Here is a 12,512-nt window from a genome sequence, read left to right on the forward strand (position 1 = left end):
TGTTTATCCTTAGAACTACTCCTTTGTCCTACAAAGTGTACTCATGTTTCTGCAGAGCCTTGCAGTGGAAGTTTGGAGAAAATAAGTGGCTTTTGAACACAAGTGAGGCGTCAACAATTAAGACTAACCCAGAAAGAAAAATAAAACGTGCAGGCTTGGAAAAGCTGTCAGTTGTGGTTTGTGAATCAGGGAATAGCCCTTGCCAACCTGCCCAGTTGCATCAAACAGTTACACAGGTATGAGGGACTGGAGAATGGCCACTGGATTTTCATTTATAGAAGTGATGGCATTGTGCATGTTTTGGAAATTTATTTATTATTACAACATATAATCAATTGCAATGGATACACACTGCTAACTTCCACAAGGGCAGACTAAAATTCCCTGTTTGTTTTTTGGGGTTTTTTTGCTAGATTCCATTTAGTTACATTAAGTCAGTACAGAACATTGATAACATTGATAAATCCTTAACTTTTAAAATTTTTTTGTATTTTTATTTTAAGATTTCATAACACCCACTGACTCCAGTGGTTCAGAATAGATAGTGTAACTTCAAGTACATAACAATTATATAAATAACAAGTACTTAAATAATAGGTGTAGGCTTCTCTCCTAACACATCACCTTCCAGTAAAGTGTCCTGAACTGTTCACTCATAGTGCACCATCACATTATTTTTGTGGGCACTGATACAGTACATCTGCATAGTTGGTAACCCACTTGCTGCCACTTCCAAGTCTAGTTTGAAGGAATTTTTCCCAAGTGACTTAGTTTATACTCAGACAAATGATGTTTCTTCTGACCCATCATCTATTCTCACAAGATTATAATGTAGAAGAGTTAATCTTCTATTCATGTCAGCCATTTCCCTTAGATAAATTAGAGATAACTATCAGTTATTAATATGTAAGTGCACATAAACATCTGCTGCTACTCCAGAGCAGTTACTGGTGGGGAAATCAATGGGGCAACCAAGATAAAGGTACAGCTGGTCATGAGGCTGTTTGGGTTATTGAAAAAAGTGAGTGAGGTGCTGAGAATTACAACTGCACAGGCTCCACACAACTCTTTTTGTGGCTGACATCAAAATGGTATCACTATCACAGTGATGTAGAATTATCAATCCTACCAGTGTTGGGTTTTTTCCAGATTTAAATATGCCAAGGATGAATTAAGCAGTAAAAGAATCTCACTGGTATATTTCACAGGGGCTGTAGACTGGGCTGCTACTTCTGGTATATAAGGGAAGGAGAGGGGACAGGAGCAGAAACAGGGCGAGGCAAGAAATGGAGCATGGCAGGTATTTTGGAAGCTTGTTGCTCCTGGGCCTGCTGGGAAGATGGGAATATTAGGGCTGGTAATGGCTGTGTTTTGAGGCGCTGACCATCCCAGCAGGCATAGTTATCACCTCCCATGCTTCCACCCAGGAGCTGGCAACCCCAGCAGTAGCAGTGAGGCCAGTTTTCCAGCAGCCTGGCACAGGCAGAGGGAGCTCTGGACTGCAGCCATTTTGCAGATCTCAACAACCTGCTGTATTAAGCAACTTTGCCTGTGCCTGGAGAGAATCCTGCTTCTGACTCTGAGAAAGGAAAACATAAGCTAACATTTTTTCCACGTTATCAATTGTCTCACAGTTTGCCTGGTGGTGGTAATTACCTGACTATAAATGTCTACTTCATTTGGAATTCTTCACACTCTTTTCTTTCATTTAATTTCATTATGATAAACTACTGTTCTCTCAAATACCTGATATCTACAATAATTAATTCAAAGACCCAATGACAGGCTTAGGCAAGAGAGATTTATTATATACATAGCAAAATACGAGTATTAAAAATTTTATTCCTCTATGAACAAAAATAATTTCTGTAGAAAAACCCCACTCCCCAGACTACTGGCCTTTTCTGCTTGGTGAACCAACCAGGGAGATTATTTCCTTTTTTTAACATACTGCTTGGGCTCCTAGAGCCTGTAGATTGAAGAAAGCCACAGTTACACTTTTGTTAGTTTAGGCTCAGGAAAGCATAAAACATTTAAGAAAGACAATATCATTATTGCACATGTAAAAATGAGCAATTGCACATGTAAATGGGCGTGTAATTGTAATTGCATGATTTTAGTTTTGTAATGGATGTCACTTTGGAGCAAAGTAATGGCTTTGTGCTGAAATGAAAGGACCCTTGGGTCAGCCTCGGGGCAGACTTGTAGTTGCAAGCTTAAAAAGCCACTTTTAGTATCATTTTATCATTCAGTTATGCAGCCAAGTGCAGTCAGCCTATTTGCATATGCAGCTAAATTATTCAGCCATAATTTTCTGGGAGAGTTTGTTTTTTTCTAAAGTCATTTTCAAAATCATTTTATGACAAAGCAAAAAAACCCCACATTCATTCCAATGTTGCATGATTTATCAGTCAGTCAACAGAACAAACACTGAGCAACAGGAATGTATGTGTAAATGTACAGGTGTGCACACTGAATTATCAGAATATAATACTATGTACATTAGTATATGCAGATATATTTTCTTCCCATAGGAAACTTTCTTCACTTCTGTCAAGTGTCATGCCTCTTTTGGACTAGGATTTTGTATTTTCCTTTAAAAGTAACTTTCTGGCATCATTAATTATGAGAGATTCTTGACATTTTTCTTCAAAATGTGTGATTTCTGTGAAACTAGAGAAAAATCTTGACAACGTGGATCACGTCGTGCACCCTGGAAATCAAATTCGCTTCATCATATTGAAATACATTATTGTAAAATTACTAAATGCAAATTACCAGATATTGGAGTGGAATAATTCTGACCTTGTTCATCTTTTTCTAGATGCAAGCTGTGGCTGATTCGTAAGGAACCAGAATAAAGTTTCTGACTTATTTTGCCATTTAAATTTCAATTTACTTAAAAGAGGTTAATATTTCTATAGCTTTTAAGTTAGTATCTGTCTTAAGTCAGTTCACTGTTTTTGTAGGAGGTATTATATATCTAATGTAATGGCTTGTTAAAATGAACTATTAGGACAGCAGTCAGTGTAACTTCCATCTCGTATTGGTCTTTCCATTTTATGTAATGTGTTTGTCTTCTGTGTACATGTGTATCAGGGTTTTAAAAACTCTGCACAGCAAATGTGCTTTCCAGTCCTTTCTGTCTTTGCACCTGTACATCTGCTGCAGGACAGATAATTCTTCATCTGATGTCCAGCTGATGTTACAATTGTGGAGAAGGACAGGGACAACTTCCTGCATTCCCTGTGGAAGCAAGGCAAGGAACAGGCAGAGGACGAGCCTTAGTCTTGCCCTAAGACAGTCTGGAGCATACACCTGCCTGCAGCAGATGGATCATCTGGCTGCTGCGTGTGCTGTTGAAGAAAGTAAAAATGTAAGAACATCATTCTCTGCTTCACTGTGTGAACTGCAGTCTCTTGCCATGCAAACTAGCATGGGAGAAGTGAGATTGAAGTGATCTGAGAAATAGCACTTAAGAGTAGAGAACAAAGTCTAGCACTGGAAGTTTTGCCTATCCACTTAGCAGTTGCCTTTCCTCTGCCAGAAATAGCAGTTTGAATTAGTGAAATAACTCCTTCTTGGGCACAGACTCCTTACAGCAGAGACTGTCAGAAGCAGGAAGGCCCTGCCAAGTGTAGAGCTGCAGTGGGGTGGTCCAAGAGAAAGCCAGTGCATTGTGGGGCTTGGCTTGGCATTGCCTGCTGCAGATTACCCTGCTAAGAGAAGCCAGAAACTGCAGTTTATGCCCCAATGCACTCATTGTTTACTTACTCTCCATTCTCCAAGCTTGCTACTTTCATTGTATCAACAGACCCACGAAAATTTCAGCTGTTTACATAACTTGGGACAGCAGGTAGTTCTGGCCAAGAAGGTGGTTTTGGAACTTTTAGATGCTCTGAATCTTATACTGTAATTTACAGTGTACCTCTGAAACACTGACAAGGGTAGGGAAGAAGAAAACGTCACCAAGCAGCATTGTTGCCATCACTAACCAAATACAGAATTAATTAAAACAAACAAACAGCCCCCAAACAAATAAAAAACCCACAAAACAAAACAACAAAAAACAAAACAAAACAAACCAACAACACAAAAAAACCCAAAATAGTGCCTAGAAACCGTATCCTGGCACTAAAGCTGTACAAGCACCACTGGGATCAAAAATAATTTGGTTTTTTGAACAAGCAAAAATCTCTTTTTCCATCTATGAGTTGAAAAAATAAATTCACTCTTTGCAAAAATGAACAGTGGAAAACTTTGTTGTTATTCAGAATAAGCACAAAATGTGGCCCCCTAATTGGCAAAGCCTAAAGGATTTTAGATTCCTCTAACTAAAAATATAGGAAACATTAAAAAAAAAAAATAATTAAACCAGTTCTCATTACAATGAAGGAAATAGTGTTCTCTCTGAGCATATGCCTAGGCATTTGGCCCCACAAGGTAGTTACAGGTATTCCTTTGTTTTAATTTATAAATCTTCTTTTCCAGGGCTTTAAAAGTATTACAGTAATACCATGCCTTGGTTTGGAACAAATTTATACCAGTACACTGTATCTCTGCATTTTACATTTTTTTATGACAGCAGATACTACTAGTTCCTAAACTAATATTTTGGGATAAATATTTTTCACAAACATTTAATCCATATTTAATGTTTAGTATACAATTGTAGTGAAATAAATTTTAAAAATCTCTGTTTCTATGAGATGCAACCAAAAGAAAGTTCCTCAAAGGTTGTAAATATAAAAAATACTTTTTGCAAATATTTCACTTTTCATGCTGTCTTTTAACTGCCAGTGACAACTGAAACAACTGAAACCCTGGTTTATGAGAAACCTGAATTTTGCTGCAATAGTCTTTTTAATAGCATATTAACTGCAGTTTAATCAACAAATACAACTTCCACATTTATTTACTTTGTAATCCAAAGTTTTTAACTAAGCATGAAAGTATTTAGGAAGTTGAGTGTTCTCAGCCATTTTTCACAGAAGTCTATTAGTACTATAACTGGATGTGGTTTTAAATAGTGTTAGTAACTGACACTACACCCCCCACAAAAAAAATCCACATTGTTCATTTTTAATAGTGCTACACACAAGTGACTTAATAATAATAAAAAAAAAATAAAGCCAATGCATATATATCTACTTGAAACAGCTGAGGAGAATCCTTGTGTAGCATTCAGGTGCTTATTTCTCTGTAGAAAAAGCTCTCTTCATCAGTGGTGGAGGTGCTTTTCCAATATCAAACATCATTTCCAGTGGGGGATTGTTAAGGCAGCACCAGTCAGGTATGCGGCCTGTCTGGCTGTAATATTCCTTGGACACGGATCTGCTCCCAAGGATGTCCTGAAGTGCTCCAAAAATTGCTCCTCCCAGCCAGGCTACACAGTTGGATTTGGCAGGTGGAGTGTGAATTCTGAAGGTTTTAGTAGCAAGTGCTTCTTTGTATTTTGGTTTCTCTACCAGGTATCTGATCTCAGCCATGAGCCTGTGAAGGAATCCTGGCAACATGGCAGTGCCACCAATAACTACCAGGTTCTCTGTGAGTGTGGATCAGCTGGAAGGCAGGAGGGCTCTGCAGTGGGACCTGGACAGGTTGGAGAGTTGGGCTGATTCCAACGGGATGAGGTTCAACAAGGCCAAGTGCCGCGCCCTGCACTTTGGCCACAACAACCCCATGGGGAGCTCCAGGCTGGGGACAGAGTGGTTGGAGAGCAGCCAGACAGAGAGGGACCTTGGAGTCTGGATTGACAGGAAGCTGAGGATGAGCCAGCAGTGTGCCGAGGTGGCCAAGAAGGCCAATGGCATCCTGGCCTGTATCAGGAACAGTGTGGCCAGCAGTTCCAAGGAAGTGATTCTGCCCCTGTGCTCAGCCCTGGTGAGGCCACACCTCGAGTCCTGTGTCCAGTTCTGGGCCCCTCAGTTCAGGAAGGATATCGAGGTCCTGGAGCAGGTCCAAAGGAGGGCAACCAGGCTGGTGAAGGGACTCCAGCACAGATCCTATGAGGAGAGGCTGAGGGAGCTGGGGCTGTTCAGCCTGGAGAAGAGGAGGCTCAGGGGAGACCTCATCACTCTCTACAACTACCTGAAAGGAGGGTGTAGCCAGGTGGGGGTTGGTCTCTTTTCCCAGGCAACTCTCAGCAAGACAAGAGGGCATGGTCTTAAGTTGTGCCAGGGGAAGTTTAGGTTAGATATTAGAAAGAATTTCTTTACTGAGAGGGTGATCAAGCATTGGAATGGGCTGCCCAGTGAAGTGGTCGACTCTCCGTCCCTGGAGATATTTAATAAGAGGCTGGATGTGGCACTCAGTGCCATGGTCTAGCAACCGCACCGGACGGTCAAGGGTTGGACTTGATGATCTCTGAGGTCCCTTCCAACCCAGCCAATTCTATACTCTTCAGAAATCAGTTTCAGTGAGAAATTAAACAGCTCATGAGCTGCTGCATTAGAGGAATATATGCATATTTTTAAAGTTAAACCTGGGTGTCAGTATTCCATTCTGAACATGAAGCATGCATGGCCTTGGGTCAGGAATTTGTTATTCAGGCTGGTCTCACTCCTGGAAAGTGACTTCCAAAGAACTCCAGTGGTATCAATCTCTAATCAGCAGTACCATTTTTGCAGGGTAAGTAAATCCAAGCTTTTGATGTCTCGAATCCCATCAAAGTTAGCAATAACACAGGAACTATGATAGATGGATGCACTAAACACAAAATGTTGTCTCACTTTAGCCAAAGGAGTATCTAAGAGAAAGAAATAATTATATTCATTAAAGCATATGGTGAAGGGACTCCAGCACAAGTCCTGTGAGGAAGGGCTCAGGGAGCTGGGGGTGTTCAGCCTGGAGAAGAGGAGGCTCAGGGGAGACCTCATCACTCTCTACAACTCCCTGAAAGGAGGGTGGAGCCAGGTGGTTGGTCTCTTCTTCCAGGCAGCTCTCAGTAAGACAAGGGGGATGGACTTAAGCTCTGTCAGGGGAGGTTTAGGTTAGATTGTAGCAAAAAATTCTTTACAGAGATGGTGATCAGGCATTGGAATGGGCTGCCCAGGGAGGTGGTGGATTCTCTGTCCCTGGAGGTTTTTAAGAAGAGAGTGGATGTGGCACTCAGTGCCATGGTCTGGGAACCACAGTGGCAGTGGATCAAGGGTTGGACTTGATGATCTCAGAGGTTCTTTCCTGCCCAGATGATTCTGTGATTCTGTGGTATGTTCATCATCGATTTAGAAAAAAATTACAGACTTAGAAAAATGAGATTCCATAAACAGTAATGCAATAGGAAACTTAGTGTTCAGTCAGCTCACATAAATATCTCATTAAATCAGCTCACACCAAGGCTTACCTTCAAGCCAAGATTAGGATCTGCTGTTATTTGAAAATTCCATTCTAGCTTCCTAGCTGAGCCAGTTTGTGCACTTACAAATGCGAAGCTAAAAGCAGATAATCGTAGCAGGGAAGTAAATTAAAATTCAAATATAAACATTTAAATTGTAAATTTCAGCATTTCTTTCTTCCTTTGCCCAATCTCAGATATACAATCAGTCCAATAGGCTTAATGTTGTATTAAAAATATGAGTTGTTTTGGGCATAACAAGATCATAAATTGTGCTATGGTAATGCTGTCTTTTCTGTCAGTGCTAGAAGTTCTTTCTCCTGTCACTATGCTGATGCCTGGCAACTCTTACACCCAGGCTACTTCTCCGGTGTAGAGAAGGGCAGTGTCACACCTGACAGTGCCACGCTGTCTGTGGGTGACAGAAACATTGCTTTTCCCACCAGCAGTGAAGCAAGACATTGAATTTTCCACACCCTTGACCTGCTCTGTCTGCCTAATGATGGAAATGTATGGAAATTCAATAGTTCACTGACAAAGCTTGAACTAGAAGAGGCAACAATATTCCTCATATCCTACGTGTTCAGGTAGGATACTTTGAATTGGAAAGCTTTCATTTATTTCGTTTTTATTTATTTCATTTATCTCCCAAAATGAGATATATCCCATGCTTTCAGTTTGTATTTCTAAAAAAACCCAGAAACAAACAAATAAAAAGAGAAGTATATTTTTTCCAGCTAGATGCACTAAACTTTTGTTTTAAGCTAAACTGAAACAGAAGGCCTGCAGAGGGGTTTTGTTTTGGTTTAGTGACAGAATCACAGTTTAAAATAGGTATATTTAACAGAGTATGTTTTCTGCTTTTTACTTTAAAAGAAGAAAGATGAAGAAAAAGGGTTTATTCTCATTCGTTATCTTGGTAATGTAGAAAAAGCATTCTTGTTAAGCTTGCTGCCACAGATGTAGTACCAGAACTATATGGTGTTTTATGAGTGCTATGATGATGGCAGTCAATGAAGTGTAAAACCTACCATGTCTGATCCTCATGACAGGACATTTTAAATAAAACTAAGGTTTTTTGATAGAAGTGCAGATTCTAGTGATTTTTCAGGAAACTTAAAGCATCTTTTCTGCTCAGCAATCTGCAAATAAGACCACTATGATCTTAATGACTTTGGGAATAGCTTGCATGTTAGCACTGTGTGTGACAGAAGATACCCAATGATGCTTACAGTGATGAGGGTTTCACCAGCCTTGCCGGGCTGGGGAAGGTGGCTGACTGCAAACCAGTTTAAGATTAATGCATAACAACGATGAGAAACATTTGTTGATGTTTTGTTTTTTTTTTTTTTTTTTGTTTTTTTTTTAATGAGAGCCAGGTCTCTGAGACAATCTAAGCTATTTTGTAGCAGGCTCAATTGTTTTGTTTGCTTTGTAGTGTGCATGCATTTTTAACCATTCTGCTTAGCTCCTTTAGATTCCTAGTGGCCAGTTTAGACAATCTAAATCCAAAACTAAATAGAACAACTTTGTATCAATTACTAATTTATAATTTTAAAAGCTAGTTGTCCTTCTTGTTTCTTAATTGTTTTAGCCCCCTAAGAGAGGATTTCATTTTGAACTTTATCTTGTCCCCCCTTTTGCTGGGACATGCAAGATGTCCCTGGGTGCTGTCAAGCTCAGAGCATTTCTGCCACAACTCCAAGGACCCTCGGTCACATAGGACAGCACATGATTGAGTGAACCTGTGAGGATGCCCAGCATGCTCTTCATCTCAGAGAGGGATGTCTTGCTTCTACAAATCTTCCATTTCCCAGCACCTGGTACAGGACTTATGCAGACAGTGGCAGTATCAGAGATTAAGCCCAAATGACCAACTTGTAGCCAAGGTTCTCTCCATCCTCATCCTTTTGCTGTGAAGTTTGGAGGTACTAAAAGCATCTTTGGGATGCTGCAGTCCTGTGTGGACTGGATACTATGCCAAAGACATACTACACACAAAAAAAAAGGAACACAGTGGACATCAAGATGTTAACCACAACTCTTGCCTTTACAACAGCAGTTGACATGTCTTAAATATAAGTTTTGTCTTAAAAAAAAGTTCAGGGATGTTGCAATTCACAGTCTGATACCAGCAAAGATTCACACTATTTGAAGGTACAATGCTGTATGTTTGGCCTGGGCCCCTAAGCCTGGCAGCAGCTTCTTTCTCACAGTTTTTACTGAAATCAGTCTTGAAATTCCATCAGCCACATCATTTTCCCCTAGGAAATATTGCAACAAAAATAAGCAGCATGCCCTCATTGGTGTTTTTCTAACCTCAGTCTTTGCTCTCCCCCAGTCTTTCATAAATACTAAACAGCACATTTAAACTCACATAAGCTTGAATTCTAACCATGTCATTGATATAAATTGACAAATATAAATTGATATAAAGATACTCAGAAGAGCTAGTATTACATTTTGAAATAAACTGTTGCTTCTCCATTACAAGATACACTTTTATTGGATAAAACCATAACACCCAACTGTCTTTATGAACCCCCACCTCAACACTTTTATCTTACCACAGTTATTTATAAAATGTTCTTAAACCCATTTGGTAATTTTAATACATCATTGCAGTGACATACAACTTGCCATCTGAATCAGCAATTTCCAGTCCATACTCTGTTACTTTTGTTTACAAGATTTAGCTGAACACACTTCTAACAACCCGTTCAAAAGGAACCATAGGAACTACTATACAGGTCCTGATTCAGAGTATCTTTAGCCCAATGTCCTTTTTTCCAAAATCAGCTAACAGTGAATCCCTTCAGACAAATATAAAAGCAGAAAGAGTGATACAGGGATATCTCCCCAGTAGCCTTCTCCAGCTTCCAGTGAAGTGTAACATGATGAGTTGCTACCTAATCAGGCTAACAAGTAGCTATATTGTCCTAATATAAAAACCCTTTTGTGATTAAAGCTGCAGGAAACTGAGCCTAGATTTTTTTCTTGTTGGCTCAAATAACCATAACAAAATCTTGCAAATAACTTTAATCAGATTAAGCTCCTCTCTCCCCTCTTCTTCATGACCTCCAGTCTTTTGTTCCTTTCATGCAACCTGCTGCACATTGATTGTACTGATAAATCCACTGAAAGAAATCTGAATCAAGGTTGCACTTCTTAAGTTATTTTCAAATAGGTTGAAAATAACCCTCCCCCCCCAGTGATGGATGTAGAGTGCAGTCAGTCACACACCTCCAGCAGTACAGCTTCACTGCTGAGCAGTGGGACAAGGATAGAAAAACAGTTAAGTCTAAGGAATGGGGATCTTAACCTGGTATGGCTTAGACAAATGTGGTTTATAATTCAACTATAAAGAAAATTTTTTATATAAAGTGGTATTTTATGAGTTGAACTTACATAGTATACAAAATATTATTATTACAATTTTCTATTGCAGGTCATTTAGTGGCACTCATTTCTTCAACACTGATGTACTTCACAATTTTTTTTGAAAGAGAAATTTCAGTCCCTGGCTTTATAACTAACTAACACATAAGGAAAATACATAGGAAAACAGGATGGGTTAACCTGATCCAGTTGTTCAGCTTGCTCAGTTTCTATCAGCTAGGACTGAAATAGAAGAAGTAAACAACACATTAACTTTACAAAACAAGTATTTCCAAATAGCTGGCATTATTCTGCCACATCCTCCAGTTTGATAATCACTGTCTTTATGTAATTCTACTGGTGTGTTTCTCATGGTTGCTTGGAAGAACATTTCACAATTATTTTTAGAGGGCATATTGCATTCAGTGTGGTATTTTTGCCCTGTCAGAAAGGGCAGTTTGTTGGATCTAACACGGCAAATCCTCTTTGCTGCTACTCAACTATTGAAAATTCAAGTCCTTCTAGTTAAAGAGATTTTCTAGAACTTGATTTTAAGGTGCTGCATTGGCTTTCCCTCTGTTTGTACAGACATACACTATGTTTGAAAGGCCAGGAAAAAGCAAGTATTAGTCATCATCATTATCCATTTCTCAGCAATAACCACTGATGGCTCCACAGTTGCTTCAGCATCTTCTCTAAGCACTTTATGGTGAATTTCTTTAACAAGCTGATCTGAAACCTCTAGACTCTTTCAACACGCATGACAGAGATTTCCTAATAATCTAATCCAGAAAAAAATACCCTCTAGTCTTCAAAAGATCAATATATACAAGGAATACAAACAAGTAAACCAGTCATCAGTAGGTTCCTAATTAAAAGAAAAAACAAACAGACAAAAAAACCTGAACCACAGCTTAAGTTCTGATGTGTTCCTTGTCAACACTACTCAATTTATATAAAAATTCTTTGGTGGGGAGAAGTGTAAGGAGAATAGGAAAGGGGGGAGAGAAAACATGAAAGCACAGAAGAACCCTTCCTTATGAATTCCGATAGCTCCTTCCCCTATCTGATACAAAAATAATACATCAAAGAAAAGACTGTTAAGAGCCAATGAAAGAAATGAGTGACTGTAAAATCTAGAAGTTCAAAAGTTGTTCTACTATGCACAGGACAGGACTTTTTTTTTTTTTTAACCAGAGGAATTTAATGGATTGATCCAATCCAGCACAGAATGTCATGTCTGCCTGCAAACAAGCCTGCTCAACAAATACCAGATCTGCTCCAGTCCCTTTTAGATGCCCTTCAAATTAATTTCCTTGCACAATGAATATATCTTATGTACCCAGAAGCTGTTGAAACACAATGCCTCAATACATTTCACATTTTATAGAAACAACTTTTCACTATGCAAAAAGCACTAGGAAATATTGTGCTATTATCGTGATGCACACAAATATAAATTACTTTTTCCATGTATCTTCCCTTCTAAGCAAAAAGGTTGAGAAAAAAAATGAAGAAACAAGACAGCAAATAAAGTACAGTTTAACATGGGAAGAAAAGATACAAACCTTCTTGATTCATTAATATAATGTACACAGGCTCCTCCATCTCTTACCCACCTCACTTAACTTGCAACAGCAGTGGATGATTTTCCGTAAAGTCCCAGCTTACTTTATTTCAGGAGGTTGAAGGCAGGCAGGTATTTAGAAATACAAGACAACAGTAAAGAGTATTGGAAGGTTTAAGATGCAAATGAGTTCAGCAAATCTCTACAATGAAGGAATGTATGTAGCATTAG

Source organism: Heliangelus exortis, chromosome 2 (assembly GCF_036169615.1).
Source record: "Heliangelus exortis chromosome 2, bHelExo1.hap1, whole genome shotgun sequence".
Lineage (NCBI taxonomy): Eukaryota > Metazoa > Chordata > Aves > Apodiformes > Trochilidae > Heliangelus > Heliangelus exortis.